Source organism: Oryzias latipes, chromosome 1 (genome assembly GCF_053564925.1).
Source record: "Oryzias latipes strain Hd-rR chromosome 1, Olatipes_Hd-rR_3.1".
In the NCBI taxonomy this organism is placed as follows: domain Eukaryota; kingdom Metazoa; phylum Chordata; class Actinopteri; order Beloniformes; family Adrianichthyidae; genus Oryzias; species Oryzias latipes.
In genome coordinates this window covers 16,865,801-16,890,117 of record NC_136237.1, presented here as the reverse complement: position 1 = coordinate 16,890,117, position 24,317 = coordinate 16,865,801, and the positions used below count along the sequence as shown (strand labels likewise).

At 39.3% G+C, this 24,317-nt stretch overlaps 1 long non-coding RNA gene across 1 annotated transcript; it reads right to left on the bottom strand.

The window, feature by feature from the left end:
* Positions 1 to 15,486: 15,486 nt before the first annotated feature.
* Positions 15,487 to 16,662, bottom strand: LOC105354567 (uncharacterized). The gene is made up of 4 exons (XR_909165.4): positions 16,594 to 16,662; positions 16,379 to 16,471; positions 15,986 to 16,192; positions 15,487 to 15,816 (listed from the first exon to the last, which is right to left on the bottom strand). It is a non-coding gene; the product is annotated as an uncharacterized LOC105354567 (long non-coding RNA).
* Between the last annotated feature and the right edge of the window lie 7,655 nt (positions 16,663 to 24,317).

Sequence of the window (24,317 nt, the reverse complement as noted above, 5' to 3'; positions counted from 1 at the left end):
GTTTTACCAAATCATAAGGCAGAGTTTCTATTTTTCAACAAATCAAAGGATTTTAAGTGTGACGCATGGTTTGAAAATCTGTTTCCTGCATCAGTGGATCAGTTATCAGCAGATGTCCATCAAGATCCTCTAGTGTCATCAGTATAATTTGCACATCACAAGGCTCAAGCAGAACGGGTGGCTTTGCTTGCACGAGCAGCATCACTGAAACAGAGACAGGCACTGGACATCGAAGACTGCAAATTGAAGACAATAAGAGAACAACTTGAAATCGAGAAAGCCATTACTGAATCCACAGCCAAAATAAAGGTGCTTCAAGAGTGTGAACATGTAGCTCGGAAATATCCTGCAATAAGTCTGTAAAATAAATCTGATAGACAATCAAATCAAACTTTATTTATATAGCCTTTTTCCTATAAAAGCATAGCACGAAGGGATTTACATTAAAATAAATAAATAGAAATAAGCACGAAAATTAAAATAGAGCCCCCTCCCTTGACCTATACACAACCCCCCACCACCCTTTTCGCACCTCCCACCCCCAAAATGATGGGGATAGAATCAGTTGCCAAGCATTCAAAATGTTGCTGTAAGTAACCAGAACACAACTCAGTTAAACAAAAATGTTTTTCAAAGAAATGATTCCAACACCATAAAGCAGTCAAACTTTCATAATACAGAAGTGAGTTTGTGGGAAGTTATGCTAAAAACAAAACGACATTACTAAGATGCTAGTTAAGCAACAGAAACAGTCACAATTGCCTCAGAGAGATGTCCCTGTGTTCAGTGCACACCCACTTGAGTTTCAACCCCTTTATAAGAGCATTTGATCACACTATTCATGATAAGACTGACAGCAATACTGACTGGCTTTCTTACCTTGAGCTTCTTACCAGAGGTGAGCCAAGAGACTTGGTTAGAAGCGGTCATCACATGAATTCACAACATGGCTACCTAGAGGCAAGGAAGGTACTCCACAATCTTTATGGAAATTAACTAAAAATTGCCACTGCATATATGAATAGAGCCTTTAATTAGCCTCAAATTAATGCAGATGACTCCAAGGTTCTTCAGAGTTACTCTTTTTTTGACTGGGTGCAAGAATGCAATGCAAGATATTTGTTTATCTCCAAGAGCTGGAACATCCTGCATTATATAAAAGGACTTTACAAGAGTCCTTATTCACAAGAGACAACAGGGGGAAGAGCAAAGTTTTATATCTTGCTAAGTTTGTAAACAGACAAGCAAAAATAGCTACGAATCCAGTTTTTGCAGACATTGAGGGCACCGAAGATAAGGTTAAACCTTACATTAATGAGAAAATTAATCGGACATCCAACGTTATCCAATATTGTAATGTTAGGTTGGGGTTGTTAAGCCTAAAAAATAGTTAGAGAGCATGTAAACAGATGGTTGATGGAAAAGGGAGCTGGGGTTGCTCTGCACCAACAGTCTAACCCACAGCTCAAAGGTGAATTTCTAATGAATTCCTGCCACTTTACAGAAACTATGTTCTAAGAAACAACAGGGTTTTTTTGATTTTGGCTGAAAACGGCATAATCATAATTAAGTGAGCACTGCGAATGCTTTGAAAATAGATCAAAAGATAATTGGATAGGGACTTTAACCTTCAACTCTTCTTCCTTCAGTTCTTGAAATGAAAGACATATGATCAGACATTGGTTAGCATGACTACTACAGACACAGCTGGAGATAACTCAGGATTGACGGGTTGTCCCAGCAGACAGCTGTTTGTAAAATGCAGTTCTGAATTGAGAGGTGGAGGAGGGGTGGGGGTGGGGGCGGGCTCTGAGGACTGAACCAGTGGAACATTTGACTCTATTTTGTCCAAACTCCATTGTTCTTCGTTTCACTTGGGTGACTTTAATCTCCTGTGGGGAAATAATTGGGACGCAGTGAGGAAGTTAATTGCGTTTTCCAGTGATGTTTCATCAGGAAGTGCTGGTGAACCATCTCCTGACCACACACACTCAACCATGTGAACACACTCTTGCATGCTCATCCACTTAGAAAGGAAAAAAGGGGCACAAAAACTTTAGCAGCTTGCATGCACTTCTTTCTTCGTCTTTATCCTTCATTTATAAATTATCTCACGTTCATCTCCACACGTATTCAACTTATCTCAGTTAAATGCATTTTAACTTTATGGCAGAACAAGCCCACACAGAACGCTGTCTTGAACAAACAAGCACAGTGTCCCACATCATCTAAACCCTTTCTTTCGTTGCGTTCATCATTCTGATTGTCAGCCCACCTTTATTGCTTAATTATGCTTGATTCAAAAGATTAAGAGCCTAATTAGTGAAGCTCTCACGGCAGGTACTGCCATGCTGGGAGCTTTAGAGACAAGAAATTCCCCAGTCACTGACTCCAAAAGAAGGATTTCTTCCTCATTGTCTGCAGTTGGAGAGTTATACTTTGAGCTGCTGATGTGGTAAATGTGACTCTGAAACAATGCCGCGCTGTCTGAGGAGGGAAAAGAAGGGTGGAAGCAGAGATGGCGTTCCCATGATGCCCACTCTCAAAGGAAGGTGACATCGTGGCATGACTTTATACGGGGCACAATCTCTTCCTTATGAGGGAGGAACATGAACAGCTGGAGATGAGTCAGTGTTTAGCAATGAAACTGAGTTTGTTTTTGGATTAAAAATGTAATAGGCCTGTGGTACATTCGTCGCCTGCCTCTGTCAATCATATGTGCTCTTTTTCTTCTTTTCCTAAAAACTTCTCTGATAAAAATTGGGTTCTTGTTTTTTTTAACAAGTTCCTGTGGCATTTTTCTGATGATGGACGACACACATGCAGAAAATGAAGAATAAAATTGCAAGACAGAAAGTGTGTTAACAGATGGATGATGGGTAATGGGAGCAGGCTTACTCCACTCCAACAGACCCACCCACAACTCAGAGGCAAAGTATTATTAAACTACTGCTAATCAATGTCCTAGAAAACTACACAGATTTTTTGATTTTGCTCATAAACAGCACAATCATATGAAAGACCACTGTGAATGCTTTTAGAACAAATCAAAAGATGATCAGAGTGGGACTTTAATAACTTTGAGACTGAATGAAAATGTTTTTTCTGTGGCATTACTGTTCAAGTTATTATTATTATTTTTTTCTTTACCTTGATATTTGCTTTAGAAGATTATTTCCTATAAAAATAAAATGCCAGCAACAGCAAAGACCTGATGCTTAAGCTTTCACAGAGAAATGGTGGCAATAATACGTTTGTTCTTTCACTTCTTTGTTTCTTTCCCTCCCTCCTGACCTCCGTAACATATACCGCCTTTCAAATTTCAGATCAAAACTCAAAACTCTGTGTTTATTTCTGCCTTCCCTTCTTGATTCACCTTTGATTCTTGTCTTTTATATTTATATTTATTGTGCTTTTAATGTCTATTTTTAACCTTTGTCCGTACAGTGTCCTTGAGTTTCTTGAAAGGCGCTTTAAATAAAATGGATTATTATCATTATTATTATTATTAACTTAAGTTTATATAGGCTATATCTTTATACCTTTTTGCCCTTAATTTTTTGTTGCAAAATACACTTATTTGTGAACAATAGTTTATTCTTTTTCCACTTTCTTGCACATCTATCCACTAAAATTTCATTTCTCTTTTGCATCTTCAAACTTGAAACAAAACCATCTTGTTCTTATTAAATATGAAAGCTTCAGATTTCTTTTTTTCATATTTATGATTATGGAAGTTATCTTTGGCTAATTTTGGTTCAAACAAAACAGTTCATATTCTTCTTAAAAGGGATAAAGACAGAGTAATTTTCATTTTATATGCAGAAGCACTTAAAGAATTTTGCAGTGCAAGGAAAATACTGAATATGTAGGATTTAAATTGGAATGGAAGTAAAGTGTAGGCAAGTAATCTGACATGGAGCTTTATTTGGGGTAAAAGGCAGAAGCTACAATAAAATCATGTACAAAGTGCCCAGAACCAAAGAATTCACAACATCCATAGTGTAAAAATGTCTTTAGGCCTCAAAATAGACTCATAATGAATCTGAGGCTTTTTAAGTGTGACGGTTTGTAAACCGTGAACCCAGGAGCAGGAAGAACTGGACTCAGTTCCTTGAAAAAGAAAAGGAGTTAAAGGGCCTTTACCGTGGTATTTTTAAGCCTTTTATAGTAAACAATATCCATGTATATAATAATTTATTACTTTTGGCACACAAAAGAACAATGTTCATTTTTAAGATATTGGATATTTTTGTGAGCTATGGTTGGAGGGGGCTGAGCAGCCGTTCCTGGTCTGGACTGACCATAAAAATTTGAAATATATACAAACTGCCAAACGTCTAAACATGTACATCTAGAAATAACATGTATATGTTCTCATTTATTGACAAGTTTAGTTACAACAGTATTTGAAAAGAATGTTTGATTTAGTTTAACCCTCAAATCCTCAAATATTACTCACATCTTTCACCCTTGTTGTCAATTTGACCCCAGGGATATTTGCCTTCAGAAAATGATTTACATATTATGTAATTTAATTGTTAACCAAGTTTTGTGTAAGGCACATTGTTAATTTGTTGAATATATAAATAACCCCTTTATAATGAAACAGATCAGTGGGTTGACCTGTTCTCTAGCGCCACCATCATGCCAAGCTTTTAAATTAGAATTAATGTATCTTGAAAAGTTTTCATACAAATCTTCTCAAATGTATTGACAACATTAATGTCAACAAGAGTTTGAACCCTATTGGCTTTGGTGATGACATGACCTTTGCTGTACCATCAGGTTAAACTTTCAGTTTTAGAGTTAGTGGATTTTAAAAATATTTCTTCCAAATCTTTTCTAATTTGGGGTGCACATTCATGACTCTCACAGAAAAAGCTGATGTTAGTGACCCTATTTCCTTTTATGAACATATTTATTTACTTATTTTTTTCTCCTTTTTTTGTGACATATTTGTGGTTAGTCACTATAAAGTCTCACTCACCCCTCCTCTTTTGTTATCGGGGCTTGGGACCAGCAGTGGCAGAGTTAGAGAGTTTTTTTCTTCCTTTTTTTTAATGTTTTTGTGTGAAACGGAAAATCAAAATGAGAACATAAATCAGATAGTCAGGCCATGGCACAGTTCTTTACAGCTGTTTTTCGTATATGTTGTAATAAAAGTTATGATAGTTTTCAATAATATTTTTCAAATAAATGAGTTGAAGGTTTGTCCAGGTAGTTGCTTTATGTATTGCGATGTACAATGATAATTTGACACCCCAAAGTATATTCACACCGCCCCCAGCAATGCACAACCACTTTCAATAAAAAGTCCATTCCTGTGTAAATGTGTGTTTTTGGGCTTCTATGTTCAAAACTCTTCCGTTAACGCGTCACTACGCACATCTTTCAGACCATTTGGTGCTGTACCGAAAAAACGCCATTGAATTTGTGTTGAAAGTTAAACAAGATTGAAATTTGACCAATCAGGGACTTAGATTTGGTAGTGACGAATGGATGATGTCCCTTTAAAAATTAATCAAAAAAGAGAAATAAATAACTGAGGTTCAAGCCCGGAATTATATAACACCAAGACTTTCAGATATCAAAATAGAGCTGGAGCAAGATTTGGGACATTTGCACAGCTTCAACATTGCACCAGACCTCTTCCAACTGTAGATACATGTGCTAGTATTGGGTTACAATAGTGTGAACACCAAATAGCCGCACATTCAAAAATGCTCCTTTGGCGCATTTTGCTTTGTGCTCCTTTGGTGCATTTTTGAATGCGTGTCACATGCCCGGTGTGAATGTAACATCAGATCAAAACCTGCCAGTACTGACTTCTTAAAAGTTGCAAGCTGATTTTATCTCAAGGGGGAAAAAAACACATAATTCTGAGAGCTTTTGCAGAGTTTAAGTAGAAGCGCAATTATGTGTGTTGATTAGTCAGTGATAAAGGACTGTATGTTGTGCTTGCCAACTTGCCAGCAGGTAAATGTCAGCAAAGAGAGCTGTGCACAGACTTGAAGCAGTCTGGCTCTGCTACCCATCTCATCAGAATTCATAATCCACCAGAAAAACTGCTGAAGTCATTAAAAATCCCACACAAGCCTGAGCTTGAGGAACCTAAATTTTGGTTGTGGATAACCTGTGGAGGCAAGAAGGGAGGCTCTTGTGATGAAGGATGCTCTCCAACAAATTGTCTAGTGTATATCATTTAGTTTAGTATCAATTGTTTAGTATCAATATCACTATTCTTCACAGGTTGAATAGAAAAATACGTGTTAGTTCTTTGTGTCAAACAACAAAAAATAATACAATGATGAAATCAAACATTCATTTGCTCCTTTTTATGGTAAGCTTTCACAAGGGAACATGGCATTTCATAATTACTGGTGTACTGAGTGAAGGCTTTATAGAGTTCAACCTGGCAAAAGAACTGCAACTTTCAAAAATTGGTCTCCATTTTCTCTAAATACTGTTCTAGACAGTTGTAATCCTATAAAGAGTTGTTTTTTGTAAATAAAAATTACTAGGGCACCAAGAAAATCCTCTTAACTTTTTTTTTCCACCATACTATTATGTTACAGATTCTTTATATTCCAAAGGCTGAAATTACCTTTTATTTGTTTATCCCAGTGTTTTTCAACCAGTGTGCCGCGGCACACTAGTGTGCCGTGGGAGATGGTCAAGTGTGCCGTGGGAAATTGCCCTCATTAACTGAAAAATTAAACATTTCCCATCTCCAGGATTTCAGCTCTGTGTTCATCCAAACAGGCCCTGATAAAACACTGAGGAGTTTGGAAGATAAAATATCGTAAAATACTTTTTGTTTGCGTTTATTTTATTTTATTTTATTTTATTAAAGACATTTTGATAAGAATGATGGCACCGCGATTCAGCTGCAGCTCCGGCTGTATTTTGGAAAAGTCCCGCCCCTTTAACTGTCTCCACCAATCATTCTTGAAGGCTTAATCACATGTCATCAGTCTGACCAATCAGAAGTGGTTAAAGTCTTCACTTCCTTGTCCCGATTTACATCGTAAAGTCGCTCAGTCCTAACAAAAATACCAGCTAAAGCTCGTCTTTAGCGGTGTAGCATTCCACAGAATCCGGTATCAGACCGTGGAACAAGTGAACAAAACAATGAAGCTCAGAGACGCGATCTCCGCCGGCCGTTTTTTGCACTACATCTCCCATAATGCATTGGGTTATGAGAGTGACAGCGCACAAGATCTGTTGTTTAACGTCTTGAAACCAACACAACCGTTTTTAAATCTTCTAACTTAACTTTTATTGCATCTTTTAGAAAAACAACTGCAGCTTCCAGTTTTTTCTGCAACAATTATCACAAAAATGCATGTGAGATTGTGGAGGGGCTGTAGATCAATACAGACTATGAGTTTCTCCTTTTTTTTCATTTTTGGATGCTGGTGTGCCGCGGGATTTTTTGTAAGGTTTAAGTGTGCCGTGGCTCAGAAAAGGTTGAAAAACACTGGTTTATCCATCTTTGAAACCTGCTAGATCCCTTTATGGATCACGAGGCTGCTGGAACCTATCCTAGCTACTATTGGGCAAAGGTGAGATACACCCAAACAAGGTGTACTGTATCACTATTTCATTATTATTTTTATTATTATCCTTCATTTAACCAGGTAAAACCCATTGAGATCAAGATGTCTTTTGCAAGGGTGACCTGGCCAAATGTGAAGGTTTTAATGTAGCCTAAATGTTTGCTCTCGGCCGCAACCACTCTAAACACAGCACAAAATGGAAGACCTGGGGCCTGTTTCAGAAAGGAGGTTAAGTGTAAACTCTGAGTGCGTTAACCCTGAAATCAGGGAAACCCTGGGTTTTCCGTTTCAGAATGGGAGGTTTGTTAAACCAGAGTAAACAGAGTAAGTCAAACCCGTTTCTGAAAGAGAGGTAACTTATACTCGGAGTCAGTGTCCATGGTTACTTACGCTGTGAACCTAACCTGGTCGGGAGCAGGTTTTATTCTATAAACTCAAGGTTTCTGCCGCTCCCCTCCCCTATTTAAAGACGAAGCGGTATTTTTCGCTTTAACCTTCATTGCCCAAATTTCCGTCACACAGAGACGGTCTAAGTGACAAGAATGGCTTGTCCTTTTTTGGAAGACCCAATAGACGAGGAGGCTGCATTAATTTGTAGAGAATTACATTTACATCGTGCGAGGATTTTGAGACCTAGACTCGATTTTTTGGCATTTCCCCATACGTTTTTGTTTGAGCGTTACCGTTTTTCGTTGCAGTCAATTACATATATACAATGAAAACAACATGAGATATGTATTGCTATGTAGATGTTTCATATGTCAAATATTGTCAACAAAGCCTACATCCATGACATGCTCAAATTTGACCTGATTGAATTATGTTTTTATACTTCATTTTTAGCTGCTGCCATGTTCTTTTAATTCCTGCAGGATTGCATCTACATGAAAATGAAATCAGGGACATTGAATTAGATTAATGTAACAATTACTTTTTGGAAACACAATTTGCTAGTACTGCTTACTTTCTTAATCCCATATAAACCTATACCACTTGATCAATACAAGGGTAGACAAAAGTTCACTTTTAAAAACACAATTGCATGTATTAATATTAAACTGACCAACGTTTGCAAGAGGGGAAGGTTAACAAAAAAAGTCCTCTAAACCTTACCGACGTTAAATGCATTTTTCCCCCAGATTGGTTCTGTACACTATGCAGCATTTCATGCAATTACACCAGGAATAACACTTCAAAAGTACACCTAAATATCACCATTTTTTTATTTCACACCGTACCCTATTTAAAAAGTTATTACAGCCAATATTATAACTTACGCATTAACTTGAGCAGTTATGTTTTCCCACGCTTACTGTCTCTGTTTTGCAGATGCAGCGGTGTTGCTTTTCTTCCGGAATATGTGCTCATATTCACTGTAACTCTGCAGCAGCAAGTCAAGTTCAGCTGGCGAAAAATATGCAGACCTCTTTTTTTCACGGTTGCCATGGTGACTCGTGATATCTGCGCTCCATTGATAATGGCTTCTTATAGTCGCGGTGCGCACGCTTAACTCCGAATCAGTCCACTCAGAGTTGATTGACCTAACTCCGATCAGCTTCTCTGAAACAGAAAACTCAGAGTTGTTAATCTCTCGATGGACCAACTCAGAGTTCAAGTTTAACCTCAGAGTTGGTTGAACCTCCTTTCTGAAACAGGCCCCTGCCCAGATGCTTCCTCCTCTTTCAATTTTCCTGCGCACACACACTCTCATGTCTCAGCTTTGTATTCACTTCCTCCTCCGCTTCCACCTACAATATTTCAATCACATTAATGTAACTCAGTGTATTCTACTGGTATCCCATGTGAGAGATGGTCAGGTGTATATTGTGGGAAATTCATTTTCACTGATCTATAAAGGTTTACCATTGTCAGGATATCAGCTCTGTGTTCATCCAAACAGGCCCTGATAAAACACTGAGTAGTTAGGAATATGAAAGATCATAAAATACTATTTTCTTTGTGTTTATTTGATTCTTTTAGAGACACTTTGACAAGAATGGCGGTACTGCTATTCAGCCGCAGTTTTAGCAGAAACCGCAGATCTGTTTTAGGAAAAGTCCCGCCTCTTCAACTGTCTCCACCAATCATTCCTGGAGGCTTAATCATAGATCATCAGTCTGATCAGTTAGAAGTGATTTAAGCCCTGTTCACACCGGGACGAATTTCGCTCGCGATATTTGCCGACGTTTAACGCCTTGTGACTAAACAAAGGGCACCAATGTGAGTGTTCACACCGACGCGAAAAAACCCCACGCGTCAAAGCGTCACTTTTTAAAAAACGGCTCGGGTTCGTTTTTTTGGTCTGATGCGCCGCGTCGAAATCTATTCGACCAATGAGAATGGCGCTTTTGCACACGTGTCTGGAGCTTCTGAAGTTACAGTAAAACACAACTGGGGGGCGCTCAAACACAAAACTGCCTTGCTGAGCACACATACCAGCGAAGAAGATAGACGCCAAGTAGCGTCTACACTGCCGCGAAGAAATAATGACGGACATTCTAAAATATCCCCGAACCAAGCACCAGTTGGAGCTACGGGTGCTTGACATATTCATGTTTTCTTTGTATGATTCTGACAAGCGCGTAAATACTTGCTCTCTTCTTCTGAGTGAAAAGCGACTTTAAGAAGCGTAAAGGTGCGCAGCGCCAACTTGTGTACAGGAGTATTTATGTTTTACATTAAGCGCCATCTAATGTCAGGGAATGAAATTGCATGTTCACTCGGCTCATCGTCTGCGAAAATCGCCTGGGTGTGAACACAAAAAACGTGGCGAAAAACGCTGGCGAATAACGGCTGGCAAATATTCGTCCCGGTGTGTACGGGCCTTAAAGTCCTCACTTTCTTGTTCCGACTTGGCTCATGAAGTCTCTCAGTTCCAACAAAAATAACAGCTAAAGCTCATCTTTAGCAGTGTAGCTTCCCGCAGAATCCAGGGTCAGACCGTGGAAAAAGTGGACAAAATAATGAAGCCCAGTGAAACGAGTCTGTCATGCATCGGCGCCAGTTTTGCACTTCATCTCACAAGATGCATTGGGTTAAAGTGAGAGCGTCTCTGCAATGACGCTACTACTGTCATAAAGCAAAACGAATGCACACATTAGTCTGTTTAAACATTTTTCAAATCTTCTTGATGAAATCAGAGGTAAACAGTTTGGTTCTTGTCATGATTTGTGTTTATCTTTACATCACAGACATCCTAGTGTTTGGTCATGTTTCTAACTAAAACAGTTTCTAAAAATATGTATAATCAAGTCGAAATTCAGCTTCACTTTTGAAAAATTTGAAGTGTTAAGCTTAAATATAAGCAATAATAAGATAAAAGTAACAGGATTAAGGCTAAGTGGCCAACAGACGTTATTCAAACTAAAATTAAACAATTTATTTACCCAAAAAGAAATAAAAAGTTTGGTAAAGTTACATTTGTGATTAAGACAAAAGAAACAAAACTTCATTGTGTTTTTTGTGCAGTTACAATACAAACCAAACATGCATAAAATGTTGGTCTTTTCTGTGTCAAATTGAACACGCATGTTGTGATCATTTAACTCTTATTTTTTTTAAATCACTGTTTAAAAAGAACATAATATTGTTTTCATTTGGTTTTTGTAAGGTAACATAAAATTTCTTGTCAGTAAACTGAAAGGAAAAGCAACTACCTGGACAAACTTTCAACTAATTTATTTCAAATTATTATTGAAAACTATCACAACTTTTTTTACAACTTTATTACCTATCAAGATATTTTTGCTTGTAATAACTTTTGATTTCAGTAAATATGACCTATCAAAATCAACAAATGGCCATTGTTAGTTCTTAAGAATCAATCAAATGTTGTGGAACTCATTATACATGACAAGGTGGAACAGTGCATTTTAAGGATGTTAGTTTTAGAAAAATATAGTTCCTTAGGAGGTTTGTTCAATAGCATTTAATATATACTCTAAGGGCTAGTGACTTGAAAATTATGCTGACTGTCATTTGCACTGAGTATTAAGAAAAAATCACTGAAAAATATTTTTTGCATATTAGTTTGAAAAACGCTTTAAAGTGCAAGAGATGCAGGCTGCACTAGTCGACAGTAACAAATTAAAAACACAGGATTGAAAAAATCTAAATGAGAACAGTTTGGATAATTTTGGTTCAGTTTGGAGAGTATTCCAAGCAGAGGCAACAGAAGTCAAAGCCCAAAAAGCCTGCACTTTTACATAGACTTTTCCTTGGCAGTGATCATTTGAATTTCCGTTGTTGGGGCCGGTGTAGACGTAGCTTTAGTAGTACTGTAAAAATGCGACGAAATGACTTAGGTGTTTTCTGAATAAATTAACGTGTCTGTAAACAACAGAGCATTATTGGTTTGATAAGCAATTCTTCTTTACCCTGCGACAGACTGGCGACCTGTCCAGGGCGCCCTCTGCCTTCACCCACAAGTGGCTGGGATAGGCTCCGGCAGCCCCGTGACCCAGAAAGGGACTAAACGGACTAGAAAATGAATGAATGAATGAATGAATGAATGAATGAATGAATGAATAAACAATTCTTTATAAATCTACTAACAGATTATGAATACCTCCTTTTTTGTCAAATCCATTCACGATAAACTTAAAGAAAGCTCTATTGTCTATTTATTTATGTATTTTTATATGCATTTTATTTACAAAGAATGCTTTTAAAAACAAAGGCAGTACATTTAAAAATAATCACAGATGAGACAAAGCAGTCAGATTCTAGTCTCAGTGTGAAAAATGATTGAAGTTTGTCGCCCTCAAGAGGGCACTATGGCAACAGAAAGGGACTCCAGACTTTGACATTTATCATTCAGCACACTTATTAAAGGGCCACAAACAGTGTATGCTCAGTATTACACATGTTAGATCTGTCCAGCTTGTTTGAGAAACCTTAAGGTACAACATGGTCAAAGAATATATGTATGATGCTGGGTTATTTAAGGACAGTGAACGAGTGGTGACCAAACTCAATGCCTCAAGGAGAGACAGCATGTAAAGAATCCAGAATGTGACAATATATGATATTTTATTATTATAACCAAATCATATATAATATATATTATAAACAAATAGCATTTGCTAGTTGAACTTTATTTTATTTTATCAATGATATTTCAAAAAGACCCTTTATGAGGTCTGATTATATATATGGAACATTGTGACATCACTTCCATAATTTTTTACAAGTTTGTTGCACTTTTAACAGAGATGTATTTGAAAATTTGTATTCAGAGTATTATTATAAACTTTAACACATTAAAACCAAAATTTGACTTTGGCTTATACATTAGAAGCAATCTTAAAAATACAACTTTTTTTTTTTTGCAGTCTTGCCAAAAATGTATGAGGAACAGTTCAACATCTCAGCTTTAAAGCAAAGCAGACAACATAAAGACCATTGTTTTTCAATTGCAGCCATTATAATCTTTATCTTCTCCAGCATGTTGTCATCTTAAATTCTTGAGGATTAAGCTGAGGTCCTTTTCCTCCTGTTTAGTAGAAATGGTCAACACAAAATTAAAAGTAGATACAAAAACGGGATTATAAATATTATATATTATTAGTGATCAGGGGGACCATACTTATGGAGTCCTATACTGTTCATAATTAAATAAATAAATATTTAATTCAATAAATAAATATGACGTCATGCAAATACACAATCAACCAATAAATCTCTCATAAATATATAAAATGATCATGAAATTGTGAAAAACCTGCACACGGATTTTAAATTAGCCATTATATTATTCAATATATATATTTCATTTTGCTTTAAAAACATGTTTATTATTTTAAAACAGCATTTTAAAAATATTCATTTCAATCATGTGGAATATATTATAATTTTACGTATTTTTTCAGAACCTCGGATTTCAAAATCAATATTTTCCAAAGTAGCTTTGTTTTTATTTAATGTTGCTGTTTTTCACAATGGCTGATTTTTTTCATGAAGAGCTTTTTCAGGAGAATGGGTCTGTGTGTCAATCAAACTAGACAAGGCGGAGACACTTTTGTGATTGGCTATTCCTTTACCCAGACATGAGCAGCAGCACCCTAACTCCCCTGACTACATCGATCGAAGATGCTTCAGCAAACGTGATGGGGCAATGCACACCCCTCAACACTAGGGGGAGTATGCACCTCAACACATCCACAGTGTTACAAGAAATTGGGCAGTTTTGGTTCTAAATTTGCGGATAAAAGTGGCTTTGGGCGAGTGTGCATAATTCAGGTGATTTTGTGGTCGGTTCGGCAATTTTCATCTTCTCGTGAACGTATAGTAGTGGTCTAAGTTAGGCTGAGTGGTTGTTGGAGTTCCACTAAGCTTCTATGAACTGGAGTTTCCATGAACGCACCATGCCGCGTGTGGGAGGGGCTACAAGCTAATGTTTTTAGCCTTGTAGCCACATGGAGCGGTTGCTTGTGCTTATCTCAGTAACAATGCATGGATGCACAATGTACATGGAGAGTGTTAAGATGTCAGAAACGTCATCGCAGGAAAGGTTCAACATTTTCCCTGAGAGGGAAAAATAAAACCAGAGGACCTGATTATAATCATTGTCTCATTGAAAATAGAAAAATATCATAAGGTTCAGGAGGCCCGAGCAGGCTTGTCCCGCTTTGCACAGCTGCCTGGTCTCACTCTGTCGATCCTCCTGCGAGCTGACATATGTCACGATGTGAGCTGTGAGTGAATGGCGTAAGAATGAGGAGTGTGAAAGATGTTGACGACCGGAGCTCTTCTCTGTGGTTTGGTCCACACAAACCCTCAAACTACAAAAACAGAGTCGTCAATGTTTGGTGCAGCAGACAGATAGTTTGTCTCTATTTGATCTCTAATGTCAGCAAAGCCTCGCGGATATCGCTGAAATATGTCATCTCTCTGACTGGCACACCGCTGAGCGGGTATCGAGGAATATGAGTCGATTTCCATGGATCAGCAAATGAGCGTTTAGATCCCGCCCACTTTCACTGATTGACAGAAAGACCCATTCTGCTGAAAAAGCTCTTCATGAAATAAATACGCTATTGTGAAAAACAGCAACATGAAATAAAACAAAGCTACTTTGGAAAATATTCGATTTTGAAATATGATCTTCTGAAAAAAGACAGAATTATAATAAAATTCAACATGATTAAAAATGAATATTTTAAAATGCTGTTTTAAAATAATGAACATGTTTTTAAAGCAAAATGAAATATATTGAATAAAAATAATGGCTAATTTAAAATCAGTGTGCTGGTTTTTCACAATTTCAGGATCTTTTTATATATTTATGAGAGATTTATTGGTTGATTGTGTATTTGCATGGGGTCATATTTATTTATTGAATTAAATATTTATTTATTTAATTATGAACAGTATAGGACTCCATACATACCCACCTAATCCACAGGAAAACTGTAAGACAAATTGAAATGATGACTAAAGCTGAAACTCTTCCAAAAACTGCTTTCCATGTTGTTGGGCTGCTTGTAACAGTGGGAGTTTTTAGGCTGGCGCTTGGAGAAGTGAGAATCTTTGGGCCGGCGCTTGTAACAGTGGGAGTCTTTGGGCTGGTGGTTGTAACAGTGAGAGTCTTTACTGGTGACATGGAGTTTTCTTTTGTTTTATCAACACATGAGTAGTTTCCTGCATCCTGACTGGTGACTGCATCTATAACCAGGTGTTTGTTTTCCAGCTTCAGAAGTTGGTGGTTCAAATACCAACGAAAGTTTGAGTTTTGAGTCAGAGGACAGCTGGTGCTGCACGTCAATGTGACTTTCTGACCCTCAGTCACCTCTGCAGAAGATTCAAGAAGATTCAAAGAGAGAATGACAAACCAAAAATTATATAAAACATAAAGACATCAAGCATTCGTTTGGGTTGTCTGCTTTAATAAACATAAAAGTATGAAGATAATAGTTACCTGTGACGATCAAAGTAACTTCAGGAAAAGTGGATTCTTTCCATTCTCTAGAGTTTCTTTCAATTCTAAACACATATTCTCCTGAGTCACTTTTACTTAATTTTTCAAATCTAAGGTTATGTTGGTTTGGAGACTCATAAAATGTCACTCTATTATTTTTTTATTTCAGTTGTTCTTCCTGGTTTATATTTTTGTTTATTTTAAACCAAAGTTTAGACTTTGGCGGCTGGTCATGAGGATGTGAATATTTACAGTAGATATTCAGAGAGGAGTCTTTCAGAGCACAGATTCTTTTTTGGGCACAAGTCACAGTCCAGCAGCTGCTGTTACCAAAACCTGAAATGTAAAAAAAATGTGAATTTATTTTTTAGAGTTTAATTAAATGATTTGAATTACATCAATACAGAGATGTAAAGATCATAAATATGATCATTCGTTGCTTAAAACATAAAGTTCACAGAATGATGATTTTAAACTTAATAAACTTTGTGTTTTTTATACTCACAGACATCAGCAGAATGAAAGTCCTTCATATCTTTCACAGAACAAGTGAAGGTGTCTGCAGATGTTAAGGGAACTGTAATCGTCCTACTTTCTTCCTTTTTGTTCCTAAACAAAACAATGGAGGCCTGAGGTTCAGTCAGAGAACACCTGCTGTTGCAGGTTAACCTGACATGATCGTGTTGTAGACGGGTCTGTTGAAGATAGATTTCTGTTGAGAGATTATAGATTTATATCAACATTGGATTGTAACTTTAAATCTGCATTATATCTTCTATTTACATCTTATTCAAGAGTCAACAACAGAAAGTCAGAATCACAGCATGTTATCTCCACAAACAATCAAAGTGAAAACTTGACTTTAAATAAATCTGAAGAAAGTAAAGTTAAAGATCACCTTTGGGAAACATGATGGAGCATTGTTTATTCACTGATGAACACATGCTGCTTTCAGCATATGTCACCCTGAAACAAGTTGATGTGACTAAATCTGGTTTTAAAAAAAACAAAAAAATTGTCATTAATTGACCTACAAGAACTTATTGTGAAGAGGAAAAGTGAGTCTATTCAGAGCTTCCTTCACACAATGAGGAAGAATGTGCCGCTGCTCACCTACTGAGACTTCAGGGGCTCTGAAATCCTCATAACATTTGACAGCACAGGAGTAAGTGACTGCCTCCTGAAGAAAAATGAGAAATCTGTCGCTTTGAGATTTCTTCCATGCGTGTTCGTATGTCGGGAAAATGACCAGAAAATGCGAACGGAATAAAATTAAGAGGTTTTATTTCCCTAACAAAGAGCTCTAAACAAAAATAAAACAGAATAAAACAGATCGATCTGGGTGTCCAAAATCAAGGCCTGCAATACGCAAGAGGTTACAATCCGGATTTACTTGCAGCTTGTCTGGACACAATGAAAATTCCTTGAGTGCAGACTTTTAAACATGTGGTCAGAATCTCCTCCTCTGGAAGCAAGATGGCTGCTCTATCTCCGCTTCTGGCCGCTCGGATTGGCCGGCAGGGAGCCTGCCTACTTCCTTAGTCCATACTTGGAGTCAGCATCTGTTTCCCGCGTCTGCTGTCCAGGAGGTCTCCTCACAGACTGACATGGTCCCGCAACCAAATGACTCCCCAGGTGGTCCCCCACAGGTGACGGGAACTTCCTATCAGCCAGTAGATAATAAACCTTTGTTCCCCACACGTGAGCAGATGTCTGAAGCGGTTCCCAGGGATTGAATCAGTCTCAGAGATGATTGATTTATGATACATGTCAGACCTACAGCCAAGCCTTTCAGACGGTCTTAGAAGATCAAAGACTGTTTCTTTCCCTGACAGGGGATGGATGTGGAGCTGCATTCCTGAAACTTCTCACATATGCAACTTAAGGAAGCTTCTTCGAAGGTTCAAAGGATGTAAAAGCACACACTTCAGCAAATGACTTATCTTCAATGTAATAAAATTTAAGACTGACAACCCTAATGAAATTACCAAAAATATTAATTCCTTCAGCTTCCCTCTCTTCGTGAGGTCACATAAAAAATAAAAACACATTATCACATCAGACAATATAAACATTTCAGCAGGTCCACATGACCTGGCAGCTGTGGTCTCAAGCCCTCACAATCTATAACAGAACCAATGTGCATTTCAAAGGTGTGGATGATCCATTCATGAGTTTAGAAGCGAAAACTGTCAGAGCTAAACTTTAACCATCTATGTGAAAGATTCATTGAGCAGTCGGACAAAAAAATTCTTGCTAAGGCCCCGTGCCCCTTTCGGCGGCCATCCCTAAGGATACTCATGTTTTATTGGATCTTTGGCACATTGGCGTTTACAAAAGTTTACAAAGAACAAGACATAAAATAGTAAATAAAGAAAATGCACAAATACAAATTCAAATTATTCTAAAAAGTAAAAGATAACAAAGACAATAAAAATAGCACTTCCTGTAAGAAAAAGGAACACCTGGAATTAAGGGGGGGGAATTGAGAAATGTTAAAGCAGAACAAAATCACACAGACGATGAAAAGGAAAAGAAAATTGTCAAACATAATAGCAAGCCATTTTGTAAAATGCACCAAAGTCCAAAAAGGTCATTCCGGGCCTCGAACATTCGCGTCCTCCTTCTGCATGTCCCACAAGCTCTGGCAAGCTTGGACCTGGCCTCCTATGGACTTCTCAATAAGCCTGTTAGAGATCTGACACATGGTGATACAACAGAACGGCTGCAAAAGAACTTGGGGTGTCCACTGCTGTGGTACTGTTCTGCCAAGATGATTCTGCTGTGGGTCTAAGTATTTGTTAGTGTTAGGGTCAGGAACTTAAAAAATAAAAAACAATAAAACACAAAAGACAATGAGACAAGAATCAATTTACGCATGCGCAGGTAAGAGCAAATATGATGGAAAAGGTCCACCACATTTCTCTTCTCAAAGGTCTGCTTCCCCTCGTGCTGTTTTATGAAGAACACAAATGGGGAAGATACAAATTCAAGAAAAAGAAAAAAATTCTATTAGGGGCTGTCGTCTAATGACCCAGTCGTAGAACCTACTCATCCTTGCTGTAGATGAGAGAAAATCAGATGAACAGACACACAAAGCTTTAAAAATTTAAAAATGGTCAATCTGCGTTCCCATTTAAACATTCTTTCTAGACAAATACATTTAAACAATGATAATAAAATAATGTCCTTCTTTTAATCATTAAGACCTCTTGTCTACCTCCCTCTCTTGGCCTGGGGCTAAGCTCCAGGACCCAAACACATAAAACGAATTAAATGTAAAGCAAGAACATAAAAACAAGAAACAGTTTGGTGCATCGATAAGGTGAACAGGCGTCCTGTCCACGCTCCTGTAAAGGCAAGGTCACAAGAAGAAATAATACAGCTGCAACAGAAGATCTTTCATTAATTGCAGGCAGAGTTCAGCAGTTGGTGCTGCGAGCAGGAGATCATCAACCTACATCATGAAAACACAAACCTCTTATAGCATAATGTTCTGTCAGAGAGACTTTAAACAGTGATCAAAAATGCCAGAAGGATTCTATGAACCCCTCTGTACTACAATGCGAATAATTGTCTGCCATTTTTATGTAATGGAATGCAAAAGAAAGTGTGTGCTAAATCAATAGCAGCGAACAACACACCTTGTGGGGTTAAAGTTGACAGCATGCAGTATGGATCAGGGACGGATAGGTTTTACAATAATGGTTACATCGTAGACTTAAATTAGCATTAGCTTAAATCATATGCCACGCGATCCATCAGCTTTTAAAACCGGTCTTAAAGAAGTACACCATGAAGAATACGAATATTCAATGACACCATAGTTCCACAGCCCAGACTGAGTTTCCTTCCTCCCTTCATCTGCATCAGTCACCCAGCTGCACTGAGATCTAAAACCTGTGCTCCTGTAGTTACCTGAATCACCACCGGGGGACGGTGAAGAATGAACGAACATAAACTGAACCTGTGGACCATGAAGCATCAGAGAGCGTTTTTAACATCACCTCTGCATCTTCATGAGCCGTCTCCTCTCTGCTGTAATGACTGACAGTGCAGAAATGCTCTAAAACTCAGGAGTTAGTTGTTGAAGGCAAAGTTAACCTGTACATTTTATTGAGGGAGAGAAATGAACACCTGAAAAAACACAATTTTGCCAGTATGTGTTAACTTCCCGCCCAGTCAGGGGTCCGAGTTGCCAAGGCTCATGACCAGGGGGAGTGCTAAGTGAGGTACAGCTGTGTACCATTGCATTTGTGAGTTTGTGAATGCAAAATAAACTGTTAAACCCACAGGACCACTATATATGTCAGTGTAGTTTAAATGCCACGATAACCAGCGTCCGCGTCCAATTGTGGCTAAATTTGAACACTATAAACAAAAGGAGCTGGTAAAGGGCCGAGGCCGGGAACTGAAAGGAACACACTACAGCGTGAATGACCAGTTCCCGGTCGAGATCCTCCGCCGTCGGAAAATCCTCTTCCCGCTGAGGAGAAAGCATCTCTCTGCTGGAACCCGTGCCGTGGTTTCCGTGGATAAGCTTTTTGTGAACGGCAAGCTGTTCCGGGACCCAGAGGTAACACCCTGGCTGTGCTGAAGGCTGTCAGAGGCGCACTGACATCTGCGCTGCCCAGAAGAAACCCGCAAACTTATTTATTTGAATAGGAAATAATCGGATCATCAATAATCCACACCTCTCAGGAAAACTGTTTTTTTTCTTCCCCTCTCACATTCATGTTTCTGTTGTTGTTTCGGTGTTTTTGTTGTTTGTTCTTTCATTTTTCCTCTCTCTTTTGTCTTGCCCCCCCCCCCCCCCCCTTTTCCCCTTTCCTCGTATGTGAATCAGGTAAAGGCAACGCAACCAAGATGAGCTTTTTTTTATGCACAGAACGGGCGCGCGCGCATACTAGCGCGCACAAGGGCATGCACACGCGATCCCGCACACACACGTTGATAAATTGCAAACATCTCATTTAGGCTCACACAGGACGCACGCAACATGCAGCTCACAGCCAGGAAACGTTCAGCCACAACGCACAGCGCTTCTCGGTGCAGCAGACACGCACAGCGGGCACGCGCACACGGACTGGCACACGCACTATTTAGCCTTGCACTCTCCCAGTTAGAGCAGTTATGAACAGTTTTAACATCGTTAGCTGGAATGTGCGTGGACTTGGCTCTGGGCCAAAGAGATTGAAAGTGTTATCTCACCTGGATGATCTTAAAGCAGATATAGCCTTACTGCAGGAGACCCATTTATGTAAATCATCTCACCAACTCCTGTGCTGCTCACGATTTCCAGTCATGTACTCTTCTAGTTATAACTCCAAGCAAAGAGGAGTTGCTGTTTTAATTAATAAAAACGTTACATTTACTCATAAGGATACAGTTACTGACCCAGAAGGCAGATTTATAATCATTAATATATCCATTCAGAATAAGGACTATTGCATAGCCAGTATTTATGGCCCGAATGTTGATGACTCTTCCTTCTTTCACAGATTCTTCACCTCACTTTCGGTTCACTCTGACTCCACAATCATTATAGGAGGAGAGGTCAACCTTGTTTTGGACCCTGAACTTGACAGACTCAGCACAGCAGCGAACCAGCGTACATGGCGGTCTGCAAGTATTCTAAAGCAGTACATGAGTGAGTTGGGTCTCTGCGACGCTTGGTGCTCATGTCATCCAGGCACTAAAGGGTTCACCTTTTTTTCTCCAGTTCACCACTCACACTCCCGTTTAGACTATTTATTAATCAGTAACTCTCTTTTAAAAAATATTCAAAGTTCCAATGTCCATCCAATTATTATCAGTGATCATGCACCCGTCTCTGTAAATATTTCTAGGGAAATATCCACACCCTCAGGTATAACCTGGAGGTTTAATACGTCTCTGTTAAAAGACCAGGAATTTATTGAATTCTTTAAAAAAGAGTGGGCAACCTTCTTAGAATTCAACAATACTCCAGACATCTCACCATGCCTTCTTTGGGAAACATCAAAGGCAGTGATGAGAGGGAAAATCATTTCTTATTCAACGCATAAAAAACGCAAAGAGGAAGCAGATTTATTAGAATTAGAAAATAAAATCAAAACCCTGGAGACTGCTTATGCTGCTTCTGCACAGGAACACATTCTGGGCGACCTGAAAAATTTAAAACTGAAGTTAAATGACATCATCAATAAACAAACACAATTCCAGATACAAAGGCTTCGACTGGAAAGATATGAAAACTCAAATAAATCTGGCAAATTTCTAGCTAATCAGCTTAAAATTAATAAAGAAAAATCAACAATCACTTCTATTATGGACCAAACAGGGAATGTCACCCATGACCCGGTAAAAATTAATAATGCGTTTAAAGACTTTTATCAAAACTTATACACTCCACAGATCAATCCGTCAGAGCGAAGTATTGACTCATTTCTTAATAATGTAAACGTACCCAGGTTAAATGAGGATCAAATCACAAACTTAGACTCTCCGCTCTCATTGTCTGAACTTCATGAAGCTCTGTTACTTATGCCTAATGGTAAAGCACCAGGGCCTGACGGCTTTCCTGCTGAGTTTTATAAAGAATTCTGGGAACAACTGGCACCAACATTTTATAAAACGGTCACATCTATCAATGAGAGCCAATCAATGCCACCTAACATGAACTCAGCAGACATAATCCTTCTTCTAAAACCAGACAAAGATCCCACTAGTCCTTCAAGCTATCGCCCCATTTCTCTAATCAATGCAGATGTAAAAATGATCTGCAAAGCACTAGCACAGAGAATAGAAAAAATCACTCCTCACATAATTCACTTCGACCAAACTGGATTCATCAAAGGCAGACACTCGGATGACAATCTCCGAAGACTTGTTAATATAATAGACTTTGCCACCATTAAAAACCAGGAAATTACTATATTATCGCTGGATGCTGAAAAAGCTTTTGACAGAGTAAACTGGAAGTACCTTATTGCTGCCCTCCATAAGTTTGGTTTTGGAGAATCATTCATCAAATGGAAAAAAATATTATATCACAACCCCAATGCATCAGTTAGAACTAATAAACAGACAGGGTTGCCCACTCTCTCCTTCTCTTTTTGCTATATTTATTGAGCCTCTAGCTGCAGCAATAAGACAGAATGAGAGCATTAAAGGAATAAAGACTAAACACAGCCATCATAAAATTAGTCTCTATGCGGATGACATATTACTGTTTTTAAGTACCGTAATTTCCGGACTACAAGCCGCTACTTTTTTCCTGCGCTCACATCCCTGCGGCTTATTAACTGACGCGGCTAATTTATGGATTTAATTGGCGGCCGCCATGTACGTACTTTCGGACTCAGTGAATGGTTTGAATTCTCTATTCAACTCCAAGAAACAAGCCATTTATTTTTCAACACACTTCTAAGCAGCCAAACAGCATGGAGTTTCTCCCTGCAGCCGCCCTGGCGAGGCGTGTCAGAGAAGATAGGAAGGGGAGACAAGGAGCGCGCGGCCGAGTGCGGAGCGCAGAGGCGTCCGTGGAGCAACAGTGTTTGTTGTAGAAGGAAACTTCTGACGCACACGCCGCGCTGAGGCGCGCGCTTTTCAGTCGCCGCTGGGTCCTGGTCCTTGCCCCTGGGTGCTGGGCCCCGCCAAATCTCCAACTGTGGCCGAGCCTGGTCGGGCCAAGTTAACAACACCCCTGGTGGGCCCCCTTTCTCCCCGGGGTGCTCCCCTCCTGGGCGGGGGCGGCTGGCCCCTGCCTTGCTCCTCCCTGGACCAACCGTGGGCCGGGTGGGTGGCTGCCTGGAGTGTGGGGCGGGTCTCCTTTGGGGGGTCCCGGCTCGTACCTGGGGTTGGGGCGGGGGGATGCCCGGAACTTTTGGGGGGTGGTGGGCTGCTTGTCTGGGGCTGTGGGTGCCCTTCTCGGGTGGGGCCCTGCGTTGGGCTCTCCCGGCGCGGCGGGGGGCTGCCCTCCTGGTTGGGCTGGGGCGGCGCTCCCTTTCCCTCCGTGCCTCCCTGCTCTCTGGCTCTGGGGGCCTCGCGGCGGTCCTGCTGGCCCTGGCCTGTGGGGCGGGCTGGGTCGCCCGGGGGCGGTTGTTCCCTGTCTGCTGCCGTGTGGCGTTGGGGGTTCCGGCTGCCGCTGCGGCGGGGGTCTTGGTGTGGGGATGGCTGGGCACTCTCCTTCCTTCTTTTCACATTCCACTGTCCATTTTAGAAAAACATAAACACTCACCTGAGCACAGGTGTTAGCTCACCTCTGCACTAACAGTTTGCATGATTGAATCACTGAAATATTACACACTAGTTGGTTTAAAGGCATAAGTATGCATGTGTGAACACTATCTGTTTTGTGTACATGTTGACATGTGGACTTTTTTTTTTCAGCCAGCAGGTGTGTTGATAACATTTGAGTGTGTGTGTGGACAGGCCCCGCCCTTTTTGTACTACATTTGAACCTTACCGTAATGATAAACAACCAGTAAACTTGTTGCTTTATGCTGCTTCATGGTCTTATCCCCCCCTCCTATTATCACCCTCTTACCCCCCCCTCTCTCTAACATCCCTCTCTCTTCTTCCCTTCTTTCCTTTTCCGTCCAGTCCAACACTAAAGATTTTCAAACATGATTGAACTTAATAAAGTTTGGCCTCAATTACAAAAGGGGTTTATTCGTCCATACCTTTGGTTTGTCTGAAGATTAATAACCCCTTTTGTTAAAGTAAAATATGTCCAACACAAGAGGCCGTCAGCTCTCATCTGTCTGCCCAGCTGTTCGACAGGACAAGTTAAAAAATAAATAAATAAATAAACAAATAAATAAATAAATGCCACGTATGGCCTGCTACCTGAT